A 15,742-nucleotide genomic window follows, 5' to 3' on the forward strand; every position below is an offset into this window, starting at 1 on the left:
TCATTCAAAGCATCTCGTCTTAATTACGCCGGTCTTCTTACAATACACAAACAATTGTGTAAACGTTGCCTACAGTGAGGACACACATACCGACGAGAATTCGCAATCATTCCTTCATTTCGCGGTTAAATTCCCTTCGTTTCCTATCAATGGACTACTACCGTTAATTTGCAGCCGGGCATTGATTTAATTCTGCATGAAAAGAAGCAAAGAGTGGCGCTCAAAAGGACTATATATAATATATACATACATATACATAAGTGTGCCCATTATTTCTCAATCTTTTTTTTTTTTTGAAGTTTTAGTTTTTGTCTAAAACAATCCTACGTAAACAAGCTCTTTATTTTCAATTTATATTGTGCCCAAATCATATTTCTTTTTTCATGTATGCATTATGGCATATTTTTATATTTTTCATTAAGGAAATATATATAATATATCTAGAACTTTTAAAATAGGATATTCTAATAAAAAATTATTCGCTCCACAAAACTAGTCTTAATAATTTGTTTCATAAACAAAGCGGCTCAGTTCATTTATTGCATAATTTTAACTGCGTTTCACTTTTAAAGGAATGTTTTTATGAAAATTCAGACCTTTTCTGAAGAGCAAGAAATTTTGTATTGGAATATCACTTTTTCAATATTGTAGATTAATTTGTTTTAGAGATACAAAATGTATTGCAAAATATCAAAAAATTCCTTGTTAAATAAATGGGAAAAGTAAAATAAAAATAAAAAGCTTGTTTACTTTGCATAACCTTTTTTGGCAAAAAACTGAAACCTCAGGGTCTGCCAAAAAAAAAATCTATTTAAGAAATAGCGGACACCCTAATATACGACTACATATAATGTTTATATGCAAAAGATCTCTGACTAGTTATGAACGGAATATATATAAGCACTCGTACTAATCCACATCAAACTCTTGTTTCTGTTTGCAATTACGTTGCTTATAATTTCCCGTTAATTTGGCTTTAACTCAGCCGTAAGCTATTAGACTCAATTTCAACTCAACCTCGCTTTCGAAAATCCTCTCTTTGCTCTACGTTGTCTATTATTTATGATTCGCCACTTATTATGCATTGATTAACCACTTCCTTTAGTCATTTACTTTTACCTCTAGTGTTTGTTTAACTTTCGTTAAATGCGTGGGCGTTTAGTTTTCCGATGAGATTGTCAGGTGGCATCTGTCATTTCAGCAGAAAATTGAGTTTCATTCATTTATTCTTGCTCATTTCGTTGTAATTTGTCTTTACTACATTAATCTTTCATTTGTACGTTGCTAATCAGGTTGCAACAGGAGATTGTGCTTCTTCTTCGACGTATTTCAAGGTCGAGCCTTGCGGTGTTATAGATTTTTCTCCGAACTTAATGCAGTTTGGTTTACTCTGAAATGAATTCCTTTAGCTCATTCTTGATTATCTGCTCAATTCCAATACTTGTATACGGCATTTTGTTCTCTTACATTAAACTTTCCTTTGTTAACCAAAATTCACAATCCGGGCTTAGGTTTAATACAAGCGGGCAGAACTTTACATCCAGGTCTTACTTCGGAAGGCGGAATAAAATGATTGGCTAATCACTAGGAAAATATAAAGAGAACTGGACTATAGTGATCTTTCTGACTAAGAAACTATTTTTGTTGTAGCAAAGAACAGCGCTTCAGCAATAATATTGGTATTGCGGGCATGAGAGTTTTTATCCGGATGTAAACCTGAAATCGTTGCAATTTTGTATCCAATTCTATAAGGACCGACAGACAATGTAAAAAGGAAGCAATTTTAGACCCTCACCTAATTCTACACTCCATACTTCAACTACTCCATGACAAATTTGTTAGATTAAATAAATCTTGGTTTTTAATGAGTTTTGCAATTCAAGACCTACGATTTGAGACCCACTTCTAGACCTTTTCTACTTTAGCAAGTGACTGATTTTTTAAATTCGGGTTCATTTCGGTTTCGTAGACCAGGCTGACGTGGAAATGGCTAAGTATCCCATCCTTATCCTCGGTTGTGGATAACCGAGTATGATCGGATAACTTAAATCCGACTCCCATTCAGCGGTTCCGAAGTGAACTTTATCGTCCCCTTTTTATTATTATGATGACAAACTACGTCCCCACTTCAAAATAACTTTTTAAAAATCAGTGTTCAAAAAAAAATAAGTATATTAAAATTTTTTAATGAAATTTTCGATTCACTGATACCAAGTAACAGATATCCCAAATACCATTGTTTCCAATATTTTCAGAACAAGAAAATTGGATGTGTTTAGGAGATTGTAAAAGTTATCACCTGAAGTGCAGAACTGTTACTCCAAGAGATATTTTAAAATCAGTTTGAACGCAAAGAGAACTTCTTAGGATGTTTATTTGACACTTCTAAATATTTCCATAGTCGTCCGATAAGAACTTGGCGAAAACGAAAAATTAAAAAATATGGTGATCAATTTCACAAGATAGTTTCCTTTTAGCTCGTCAAAATTGACCCAATGATACTTCAGTTTCTTTAACTTGTCTGGCCTCCGTAATGGTGAACTTATCTTACGACTGAAATTTCTGCTCGGTCAGTGACTTTTTCAAGTTTTTTCTGCAATTAGGTGTCGAATTGATGCAAATATTTATTTGGCTTAATAGAGCGTCCGTAGCCATTACACTTCCCGCCGAAAGGATAGTTTTGGTCTTCTTCGGAGTAGGTTAGCCGAGTAAAGTCTAAAGTTTCAGCTATTACTTGATCTCTGGTTTATACCACTAAGTCCAGTTTAGTTGTCTGTGACGCAGCGACGCAGAATCTTCTTCGGATTACACTTAAACTGATTTGAAGTAGACTTACAGTTGTAATTGTCGTCTGAAACGAACAAACCAGCCTCGACAAAAGCTTCCTCATATTCAATATTTCATTTAGTATGAATATACCTATCTCGCGCACTTTCAGTCGGTGGTCTACCAATATGAGGTCGTGGTTTTTGGTCACGAACAACCTCCGTTATAGTCGTTATGCCATACCCATCAATAAGCAATAAAACTACATTGAAACTCGAAATTTCTACGGTGGCCTCATGAAAAAGGTTAAGACTCACTTTCTAACATGTTTAAATCAGTCTTTAACAATATTTTACCTAAGTTATATTAAACCTATCAAAGAAATAAACAAGTCGATGAAAGTTTTGTTACACATTCGCAATAAACCACATCACTGAAAGCTTTGTTAAGTGAACACACTTTCCATAATAATTCTAAAAGACCAGACTAGCCGATGTCCCTACACTGATTATACTAACCTACAGGATTTCAAAAGATGGCTAATAAAGAATCACAACGTAGTTACCACATAAGCAGAAAAAGAGTATAATGAAAACAAACGAAAAGAGACAACAAAGCTAACAACCGCCACAGCATTCCTTCAAATGTATTGAAAGTAGACAATCACAACGTACAAACAATTCATATTGATTAGCACGTGGCTGTCACGACGCATGTCCAGCTGACGTCGACGCTGTTTGGCCTAATGAACCGTTAGTGCGCAGAATAATTGAAAGCTTTTGTCTGCGTACTATTTGCCAAGTAAAAGGAGGCCGCTTGTTACAAATAATGGGAGGCGGTGGAGGCTGGTCTGAAGAATAGAGTTATTCCTATATATATGCATATATTTGTGTATAAATAAGTACATATTAGGGTGAGCCAAAAAGCAACCCTCGAATTTATGAGTTAAAACCCTACATACAGAGAAAAAACTATTCCTTCAAAGCAAGATTTTTAGCATAATTCTAAAAAGTATTAATGAGCATATCAACAACTAATCAATTTAAAGTAAAAATACTATAACTTTCGAAACGCTTAGGATAAAACATTTTCATCGCGGATTCTTGTAAAGCATAAAATTTCCCAAAAAATCTACCTCAGCTGGATTTTTATGCCCTGCACAGGGTATATTAAGCTTCCCACAAAGTTTGTTACACCCAGAAGGAAACGTCCTTCTGTATATAATACTATAGCATATATCTATCATACAAACTGGCCGATTAAAGTCAAGTCCTTGTTTAAAAATCCTTTTTAGTTTAAAATTGGCATCGATTATTATCTAAGGCAACAATCTCCGAACAAAGTGTTCAGATCGGACCACTGTAGTATTGTATATAGCTGCCATACAAACTGACCGATCAAAATCGAGATAAAGATTTTTTTATACCCTTTTATGCTATATAAGAAATGCAGCTGTGAGGGTATTATAGCTTCGCTGTAGTTAACATTTTTTCTTGATTGCAATTCAAAAGTTCGTTAATTCTATGTATATACTTAAGTCATTTTGACCCATAAATTGAACAGGTTAGTTTTTGGCTTACCATATATATATATATGTGTTTATGCATGTATATAAGTCACATAGTGTCTATAAGTGTAACTTACACACAGTTATTTTTCCATTTGCAACAATTTGTCTATTTTCTTTTCACTTTATAGGCTAACTACGAGTTAGCTATTCACGCAAAAGTACATTCAATAGGTCCAGGTAGATATGTATATATTTATGTATATACGTACACAAATAGCTGCATTCCACTTTCGCTTGGAAAATTTCTTCTTGGTCGCATTCAATCACTGTCTTTTCCTATAAATTTCTGTGTCTACTTTCGGCGACAAATGCTTTTAGACGCGTTCTAAATTCACTACTTTCGAAAAATTTGTACTTCATGCAGATTTTTCTCGAAATCTTTTATTATCTTTTTTTTATTATTGTTATTTTCTGCCAAATATGCCTACTAACCTGAATACGCTAATGTACTCGATTTTCTTACGTTTCAATTTTTACATATATTTTACGGCATTAGGTCCACTGATCCACTGTCGCGCCTCAGCCAGCTATGCATAAACTGTATTTGGTCGATTTCCAATGATGTCCGCTCACATTTTAGGTCAAATTCTCATGTTCATGTACTTGCGCCCATATTTCTTACTTACTTTGCTACGTTTTTCTTCATGTTCAGCTGCTACCTTTTTGCCTTCTCTCACTTCTTTTTACATCCAACACAGCATTTTTTTGTTGTATTCCCATTTTCCAATGCGTCCTGTCCGGTAAAATGTTTGCTATTCAAAGAACGTTTCGGCTGTCGATTCGTAAATACTTTTCACATATACATATATAGACCTACAAAGCAGTAAAAGCCAACAGAGTTTTTACCTATCTACGCGACCAATATATACATATATATATATATACACCTGATGTCTGCCAACACAATGCGTGCTCTTACTTCATTGCACTCTGGGTTTTTTCCACCACATATACCGTTATACCGTTACAGCGCACACGCACAGCTGCTCACATACAATTCAATAACTGCTTTCGTATTCTCAGCATCAATCTATGGCGATCAATTTTTGTAATTTGTTTATTGAGATTTAATGCCGTTCACCTAGGTTTATTTGTAAGCAGTGTATTGATGTTATTATTGTTGTTTTATGTTTTTCTTTTTCGTTGCTCTGTTTCTATTTATCTGCCCAGACAGGAAATGTGTAGCAGCCATTGACTGATTTTAGTTGATTGCAAACGTGCTCTTCTAACCGTAAAAATTTCATGCTGTCCGCTTTGAAATCTGATTCGTTTGCTTTTGTTGGAATGAAACAACAGCTGTTGCTACATTGCAGATAGAAAATAAATTTGAAATGTTAACTTCATGGAAAAAAAGCACAAAAATATATAAATCTTGAAAATTGAAATTATGTGTACGCAGATTTAAAAACTCTAAATAACTAATAAAAACCAATACCGGAATCTAACGGGTGATCCAAGTAGAGATACTTTTTTCGATAGCCTTTCTTTGACAGATTACGCGTGTCAAGCTGTCATGTTATTATTGTTCAGTTTTTTCATCATGGAAAGACTTACGTCTGAAATACGTTTAAAAATAAATTTAAAACTTAACGTTCTATAAAGAATATGTTGCGCGCGCTTTGCTCAAGTTATGGTCAACGAAATCGACCTACTGAGCGTACTATTCGTAACACCATTCCCCATCTTGAGACCCAGCATTCATTATTGAATAATATTCGACCGAATAGACCACGAAGACCGTGGAGAGTCGATTCGGCCCCGTTTCTCGGACTGACGTATAGAATGACTTGGCGCATTTTACGTCGAGATCTTAAATTAAAAACGTACAAAATAGAACTTGTACAAGAACTGAAGCTGCTCGATCTTCCCAAGCGACATCGCTTTGCTCTATGGGCAACTATTTGACGCCTGAAATTAAAGCTCGTGATCTCTGCGACAAGACGGCGTCACTTCCCACAAATCGCATCAATCAATGGATTTGTTGAGAGAACAAATCGGTGAGTAAAGCCTAAAGTCTATGCGGACTATCCCGCTTCGAATCAGGCCTTGGTGTAGAACATCATTAGCCAGTTACCAGCCGAAATGCTCAACCGAGTCATCGAAAATTGGACTCAATGAATGAACCATTTGAGACGTAGCCGCGGTCAATATTTGAAATCTGGAGGTTCGTCGAGTCGTGGTGGTGCTAAACAGGTAATTGATGGTGCTCATAAAAGCACATAGCATTTCCTAAGCGATCCAAGATGCTTGATCTACATAAGAGGCGATTTCCGGTCGCTAGAGGTCACCATGGTGTAAAAACTATATGCACGCTTTCAAAATCGGATTGTCGCCCACCTGGTGGTACTAAGTGGATATTTGATGGTATTAACAGAGCATCTCATGTTGTGCTTATGGCTGACTTTTTACCGAAAATATCGATTAATTTGTGAGATATATTATTGAAATGTTTAGAAAATCTTTTTCTGATAACAGCATGGCATTTTATCAAAAATACATCGCCTACCTATGTTTAATACAAATATTTTCGAAACTCCGGTTGACTTCCTACCAAATATATCGATCAATATGTGAGTTATCGTAATGAAATTCAGGGAGCATCTCTCTTTGATAATTTTCTGTCCTTGTATCGAAAATAATTTTAATAAGATTTGTAAAACTCCTAGCCTCCATATATCTTATAAAGTGAATCCCAATATTCCTGTTGGCTTTAAGCAGTTTATTTAGGTCAATAAGTGCGATATTTTAATGGAATTTAAACTACTAACTTCATGTGAATGTAATCGGTTGAGACCAAACCCGTAATATATCGGTATCTGCGCCTCCAGTTACTTTTCCTCATATATTTATATACTTAAAAACTTAATTCAGCTGAGCTACCCCAGATTTGGATTCCATGCCATGAGATCGGTCTAAATATTACTTTATGTATGAGCTGCTTATTCTTTAAACTGAGGTGGGATCTTGACCTTAGGAGCCAGCGCAGCTGAGCAAACCTTGACCTACGCTGAGTTTTCTTGATTTTTGCGTGGTCTTTCGATGTACACCTCCCTTCAATTGTAAGCCCCAGATATTTTGCTTGTGCTTGTTGGTACACTACTTTCATGGACTTTTTGGCATTGAAGTTAATGTTCCATTTGGTGAACTACAGTTGCGGAGCGATCAATTGCATTTGCAGTTTACTGGAAGGGACAGTAGGTTTGCCACTTCACAAGAAATGCAGTGTCATCCGCGTATGTTGCTGAAATTGTGGAATCAGAATTCGTCCCTAAGAGGTCCCCTGTGTAAAGAATGTAAAGCACAGAGGCCTTGGGATACACCAGCGTACGGGTCCACACCAACCGAAGTTAACTTTTTTTCATGTCTTAATTTTCACCAAATATTTCGTGTTAGAAATATTGCAGTTCACTAAAATATTATATTTCAAAATCTATTTTCGGACGTTTCCATTTAACAAATTGATTTAAACCGCTAGCATAGCCAACTAACCCGAAACCGTAGAAAAATATGAAACACAACACAAAATTATTTCACCTTTATTAAAATTAACGACAGCGTAAAATACTGCGGCAACCAGTAAAACCATTACCTCAAAATTGCATTGAAAAACAAAAGCGTCAAGAATATTATGGCAATGAAAATGTTTTCCCACGAAAATCAAAGCAAAAGCGAAGACTTTAATGAAATGTACAAAAGCAAAACCATAAAAATAAGTTGCAAACAAAAAAAACGAAAGAGTTCTTCCAAATGCTGAAGAGATTGCAAAAATTTCGAAATAATATTAGTAAATAAAAAATTTGTTCATGACATTTGCGTGGCATCAGCTGGACAAGCAAAAAGTTGCAGCCGCTTTGCTTTGGTCGCGCAGAAAACCACAGCCAAGTACGAACACGGGTGTAGAGCGGAAGGTTAAAAGAGAGTGTGTTGAGACGACAAAGAATCGAGAAATGCCATAAGTTTTGTTTGATTGCTAGTTTTTGCAAAGTGTGTCGAGTGGTTAGTATATTTCAGTGGTTTTTCGCATTTCATTTCTATAAGTATTTTAAGGAGCTTTTAGCAGGTGAAAAAATTAATTTTAGATTTCGTTTGTGACTTAAATTTCTATTTTAAATTAGCGATTATTGTTTTACTTCACTTTTTTGAGAACGGCGCTCTAGTCAAAAATAAAATTAAAAAACTCATAAAAAGGTTTAATCGCTTTCTTCAGGGCTACCAAGTTTTGTTCTACAAATTTTAGAGATTTTTGGGGTTGATTTAATATAGCTTTTTGGATTCGGTGCTCTCAAAAGCTTGGTTAATGTATGATTGTCAAATGTTCGTAAAGAGTTCGACTTCGACTCTATGTCTTAATTATTGCCGCTCTTAATTCATCGAGATTTTTGGAATCGATATTCGCTCAAGAGTTGTCAACTTGTTAACATTGGTCAAACTTATTTATAGAATATTTTTGGAAAGTAAAGGGTACAGGGTACAACAATAGTAAATAAGAAGTGATCGATCCCAACGGATTTCGATACCATCCGTCTCTTATGAATTCGCTTTTATTGAGGTTCAACTCAGGAAAGGTAACAGACGATATTATAATGATAGTTAGTGTTACTTTTAGCTTGCAAGGGTATATTAAGTGTGTCTTTCCGTCTATTTGTCTGTATATACACATAGCTTCCCAGTTTTTGGGATATCGATCTGAATGAATTGGCGCGTCCTTTTCTTCTCAAGAAGCCGCGCATTTGTCGGAGGTGCAGATATCGAACCACTATAATATATAGCTGCCATACAAACTGATCAAACAAAGTCAAGTGCTTATATGGAAAACATTTTATTTCAAAATATATTTACATGACATTGACATTATTATCCAAAGTAACACTACAATCTCCAAATAAATTACTCAGAATTGACGGATTCTAATTAAGTCTTTGGATGGAAAACTTTTTTATTTCAAAAGATATCTCTACGAGATTTGACATAAATTATTATACAAATCAACGCTAAAATCTTCGAACAAATTATTCAGATCGGAGCACTTTAGCATATAGCTGCCAGACAAACTGACCGATTAAAATCAAGTTACCGAAAAAAATTGTATTTGAAAAGATATTCAATTTGTATATACATATGTACATATACACCATAATTCTCAGTACCCAATTTATACCAGCCATATTCAATACCTCTTTTTACCTTTCAATAAGTTAATTCCCTCTCCCATATTTCCGTCTGCATACCCAGCAACCATATACCTACCGCTCATAGCTCGCGAATTAATTCTCACTTAATGGTGCCTGCATTTTGCCCCAATATTTCATTTTATTTCACTTCACGACATTTCCTCTTCGCATAATCTTTTCGCTGCAATTTACTTAATGTTGAACCACGGGAACCTCCCTGAACGCCGTCGGCTACTTTGCAAGTGCGATCTTTATGCGCGGTCACTCCGTTTATAATGCATTACTACCCCTTACACTCCACTTTCTGACATAAGGCTGCAGCCAAAAAATCACGTATGGTAATTTGTGCCAGTCAGCCTCGATTTCTGCAGGTGAGTGTGACTGAAGTGGCTTGAAACAGCAGAAAGAAGGATGGTAATGGGTCTGCCGTAACAAATTTAAATATTTTAATGTTGAATATTGAACATAGCTAATTGGTAGGGTTCAGTTGTGAAGCACACATATGCTTATATGTACGTTTGTGTGGGTGCGCACTTTCTTTTCAATAATTACTTCCGAGCGTGGGGTAACCTTAAATATATATTTCTATACATGTTTTCGTATTATTGCCTTCCATTTTCCCTTCGCATCTACTTTAAGCAGGCACTACCATTCACTCATTCACTTATAGCCCCGCTCACCTTTCATTTGCATTCATGCAAATTTAATTACAAACCATCGACAAGAAAGGTCCATCGATACACGTATACTTGCCGGCTGATAGCGGCAATCATCACCGTAGCCACTCAACGGTGTTCGGATAGTCATCAACTTGGATGGTCATCATAAAAAGTGGGTGATTGCAATTACCCAACGAGTGAGCTGAAGTGTTGAAGACGAAATGCTTCAAAAGAGTTTCAAAACGAAACGAAGAAACAACACAAAGACATACGTATATAAATGAGACTACAAAATTCTGTTTAACATTCAATAGGGGGCGTGTAAGTAAATTTTTAATGAAGATGGGTATTGTAAAAGCATGCCTAGCATATTAGACGGTACATATTTTATATACACATATATGCGCATATTTGTATAAGTATATGGAAAATATTTTTTTTACCCCAAACAGGATGTATCAAGTTTGCCACGAAGTTTTTTATACCCAGAAGGAAACGTCAAGAGACCCTATAAAATATATGCATAAATGACCAGCGTGACGAGCTAAGTCGATATCCGTATATATATACGCGAACTAGCTGCTAATGTCCTTTTTCTTTTCAAGGACTACTAATTGTCGGAATCACCAATATCGGACTAGTATAGCATATAGCTGCCATACAAACGGATCGATAAAAATCAATGTTGTAATATTTTTCAGTTTACAAGATATCTTCACGAAGACAGACATAGATAATTGTTTAAGGCCAGACTACAATCTCGAAAGAAATTGTTCGAACTACTAAACATTTAGCTATCATACAAACTGATCGAGTCCTTGAAAAATATTTTACTTGAAAAACTATCAACACGAAATTCGGCATTAATAATTGTTTAGAACAGGGCTGCAAGCTCCGAACAAATGGCTTAAATCGATCTGCTATAAAATAAAGCTGTTATACAAATTGGCCACACAAAATCAAACTCTTATATGAAAAACTTTTTATTTGAGCATAGATATACTTATTGTATAAGGCAATGCTACAATCTTTGAATATATTGTTCAAATCGGACAACTATAGCTGTAGCTGCCATACAAACTGATCGAATCAAGATAAAATACTTTTTATACCCTTCATGTTATGATAAATGCACCTGTGCAGGTTATTATAGCTCAGAAACATCACATTCAGCTTAGCTGCCTTACAGCACACATATTTACATCCAAATATACTCCACCAGTGTATTTAGCATGTTAGAAGTTATTTACTCACCAACTACCGCTGTAATCCTAGTAATGAATATTTAATAATATTCAGTCAATTTTTCCCTCTACTAACCAAATTATACCTCATTTGATTTTGATGGCATCATAATCAGTGAAAATCGCCCACTAAAATTTTAAACGCATATTATTTGTAATAGAAAATACATAAAATTTAGTTTTATGTAATGGTCTGCGAGGCACATGGATATTTTGCTTTTATAGCTCTATATATTTATACATTCCACTATGCGCATGTATACATGTATTAGCTGTGGTGGCAAATGCGGCCAAATAACTGACCATTTAATATTATATAAAGGCTATGCAGTGGCGTATGAGTAACATAAATGTTGCAATGGTTGGCTGGGGCGTATGAGTTAATGTTAGATTCAGTATAATGCTTTCGAATATTCTTTTCCACGATACTAGCCTATATATATATACATATAAATAACCATACTATTTGTAGGAAATACTTATTGACTGATATATCTGAAAAAGTTTGCCGTGGCGTATGAGTAACACTCTTTTTTTAAGTAGATGGGGCGTAAAAGATACTTTTATTTTATGTTGAATGACCTCGAACATTCTTTTATACAACATTATTCGAAATATTATATGTATATTCTAACAGTATGAAAATGAAATAATACTAGGATAACAGAGCACATGAATAACTAAAATAAATGCATACATATACATTTTACTTTCAAAAATTTCTAACCTCAGTCTACGCCTAAATAATTTCCTTTTACTATAACAGAAAACATTTCAAAACTGAAAAATTTAATGTATTCGAAAAAATCTACTCACGCACTTGCGACCTTCCGAAAGCGACCTTCCGCGCTTGTTACCTCACAAAATATAAAAATGCCCACACACACTGCTATAATATGAACTCCCATCCATTCGAACCACAGCACTTTTTAACTTGTCAGTTTCATATTTCGTCGTGCCGTTAAGCCGCCGAAAAATGTCATTGCTCCAATTAACCCAAATCTTTAGATATCCATTAGAGCAAAGTGCACTGCTGTCAGTGACGCATTTTTGTGGGAAGTGTTAATTACTAAATGTTGTTATCCGTTTGTACATATACACATGTATTCGTATGTACGAAAATATCCATGCGTAAAAATAAAACGACCTACATACGTTATTAGTTGCGTCGATAACAGATTCACTTGTCGATTGTCAAAAAATGTCCTTTAAACTTCTAATTTTACTAATAATATTGCTTTTTCAGACAAAAATTTTTTCAAACGCCTTTCTATAATAACAATATAGAAATATTTTACCCTTTTTTTAATATCAAACCAATTAAAGTTTTCAAACTTGTTTAGAAAATTTTTTCTGGTTTGTATATCGAGTACGATTAAACCACTTTGTAATAATAATTCGATGCAAAAAATCATGTGGCAGCACTACCCGATAACATATACAAAAGAAAATTTTCTAAAACATGTTTATTTTGCTAGAAATATTCAATTACTCAACTTATTGTAAAAAATTAACTGGTGGCAACGCTCCAAAAAAAAATTTCTCTCAATCATCTTATAGCTTATCAAAATTTTTTTCAGACACCTTTCATTTAGAAAAATATTGAGCATATTTTTTTAAATTCATTAAACAGGTAGTAGCCCTGCTCGAAATACGTACTAGAAAAAGTTTCAAACTTATTTACTTTGATGCCCATTTAGTAATATTAATCAACATAATTTATTAGAAAAAATTTATTAAGTGGCAACTCTGCTTGATAATATACATGTACTGAAAAAAAATTTTGAAACCAGTTGAATAGCGTATTCGTATTCAATTGAACAACTTAATTAAGTATAAAAAACCAACGTGGCAGCATTTCTAAAAAAAATTCCGCTCAACTGTTAAATATCTTATAGTTCCTTAAAATTGTACTACAAGTATTTCATTGAACTTATAATCTTATAAAATAATATATTTAAATAAGTGGCAAACCTTACGCAAAAATTTTCCAGAAGCAATTTAGAGAAAAAAATTTAACAGGTGCCAACACATCACATAAAATCTTGTTCGACTTTAAAGAACTTTAATATAATAGGATCATATCGCTGATTTGGCTATTTTTCAGAATAGAAATATTTGAATAAGTGGCGATCATACTCAAAATTATCTTTGATAAAACTGTTTAAAACTGTTATTTTGTATCACTAGTCAACTTAATTGTGTATAGAAAATTTTAACAAATGGCAATCTTTGACAAACAAGTTTTTGTTCAACTGTAAACTGGTTTAAGCAGCAATAGTACTTTAATATTTCTTTTAGATAAATATTAAATTTTTACAAAACTCAAAATTTTATTCCCGAAATCCTAGGACGGTATTCTAAAGCCAGCCCGTTTAAAATAAAAATGTTAGACGGTTGCCACCTGTTTTCAAATTGTAACAAAAAATTATTGTTTATGTTAAAAACTAGTTTTTAAATTTATGTTCTAAAACAGTTTGCAACATTCCTTCACCGTGTGTTTTCAAGCACATACTCACTCTAAACTCGCTTAATATTTCAAAAGAAATATACTTTCATTTAAGCCAAATTTCTACAAAAACTTTTTTAGCTACACAAAATAATAGGAGAAAAGCTCAACGCAAGAACTAACCTTAAAAATTTAAACTTTTCAGCCAACCCTTCAAAGAACCTTTACCCACATCTTTTTATGTTTCGCAAGAAACTTTCAGTAGCATTGAAATCACTTAAGCTTCTCTCACATAAAGAAATATTTAAAAGTTTTCGAAAAATATTCACAATAAACTACAAAGACTTCAAGGCTAGCCATATTCATAACCTTATGGACGTAGTTATGCAATACAACAAAAGTGAAAGCAGCAAACACTTAAGTAATCCATTTCGTAAGGTTGAGGCACACGAAAGACACGACTTGAAGAAATTGCTCAATATAACAAAAGACATTTCAAAACTTCCATGTAACCGCACAACAATAAATACTGCTAGTGACAACAACAATCATTGTCTGGTTTTCATCGTCGTTGTTTGTTATTGTTGTTGCACGACAAACTAAACATGCTGGCATTTGCTGCAGTCGAACAATTTCAAATTTCAATTACATTAGTGTTGTTGGCGCAGTTGTTTTTGCAAAATGATCTTTGCCTTTGAATTGTGTATGTGTATATAGAGATATCAGAAAGATATCAGTTGTTAGAATAGTATTTGGTAATATGTATGTACACTAGGGTGAACAAATGTTTATTTCTTCGAAAATCTATCCTTCCTGTATTACTTCCGAAAAAATATCTCATTTGGCAACTCCCAAAACTTATACGATGATGACTTTAGGTTATTCAAGCTCCATTAGCTTTCTTAATTATAGATAACATTGTCTCCAGCGCCAGCACTACAACCGACAATATTTGCAATCTGTCCGTATCATTTAGATTTAGTCCCCTTAGCAAGTCATCCATTGAAATAAATCTCTAAAATCGTAAAAGGAGTGCTTTATAACGACTAAAAAACTATCTCTTATTTTCAAGACAAGTAAAGACTTTCGTTTCAAACAACCTTAAATATAAATTTTTTTACGAACGTCAAGTAGATTATTTACGAAAACCTTTAAATATTACCGATTTCAATCTCGTGTCCTCTCCCTCAGGCTCTTGAAGTCAAGTAGATATTTTCTTTTCACACGTCGTGCTTGCACTTTGTCGTGGGCGCCAGATTACGGTTTCATACCCTCGAGTGTAAAATCTTTTCGAGCCACTTTTAATACAACCGAATAAATATCCGAGAGTTTTCTTGTTGACGCCTCCATGTTCATCAAGTCTTTACTCCAAAAACTTTTAAATTTAAATTTATCTCTACCGTCGACTATCTCAGATTCTTCAAGTCAAGTAAATATTTTCTTTTCAAGGACCTCTAGTCCATGCCAGACTACGATGAGTAACCAGCAAAAGCAAAGTCGTGCTGAGAGTACCTGTCTTATGGATATTTGATATTATTCTACAAAATGCTCGTATTCGGATTTGAAAACACGAACTAATTATACAAATGATTGATGACTTCAGCCTCATGTTTGCTTACAGGTGGATTAAATAACCTCAAATTCACAGGATTACTGTAGAATCTTAGATTCTTTTCTATATAATAGTTTCAGAAAGAGTTCCAAATTTACTTTTTGGTCCGTGTCAAAAATCGCTTTCCTTTAGAGCACCTGTGGCAGCAAAAGCGATTTATTTCTTCCAAATGCAATCTGCATTTAAATCGTACGCGACAACTGGGAATACTCATGATCTATAAACGTTCTCTGAGAGTACAAATCGAATCGAGAATTTTTTGCGGCAGCTT

The 15,742-nt window shown here is 34.2% G+C and overlaps 1 protein-coding gene and 1 long non-coding RNA gene across 2 annotated transcripts in view; one reads left to right on the top strand and one right to left on the bottom strand.

Moving 5' to 3' along the window:
* The window catches only part of nAChRalpha6 (nicotinic acetylcholine receptor alpha6), a 488,939-nt gene that overhangs the window by 410,021 nt on the left and 63,176 nt on the right, over window positions 1-15,742 (top strand). The gene's annotated exons all lie outside the window — the stretch shown is intronic.
* Window positions 4,700-5,728, bottom strand: LOC118680709 (uncharacterized). The gene is made up of 2 exons (XR_004976312.2): window positions 5,183-5,728; window positions 4,700-5,125 (listed from the first exon to the last, which is right to left on the bottom strand). It is a non-coding gene; the product is annotated as an uncharacterized lncRNA (long non-coding RNA).

The sequence above is a fragment of the Bactrocera oleae genome, chromosome 3 (assembly GCF_042242935.1).
Source record: "Bactrocera oleae isolate idBacOlea1 chromosome 3, idBacOlea1, whole genome shotgun sequence".
NCBI classification, from domain to species: domain Eukaryota; kingdom Metazoa; phylum Arthropoda; class Insecta; order Diptera; family Tephritidae; genus Bactrocera; species Bactrocera oleae.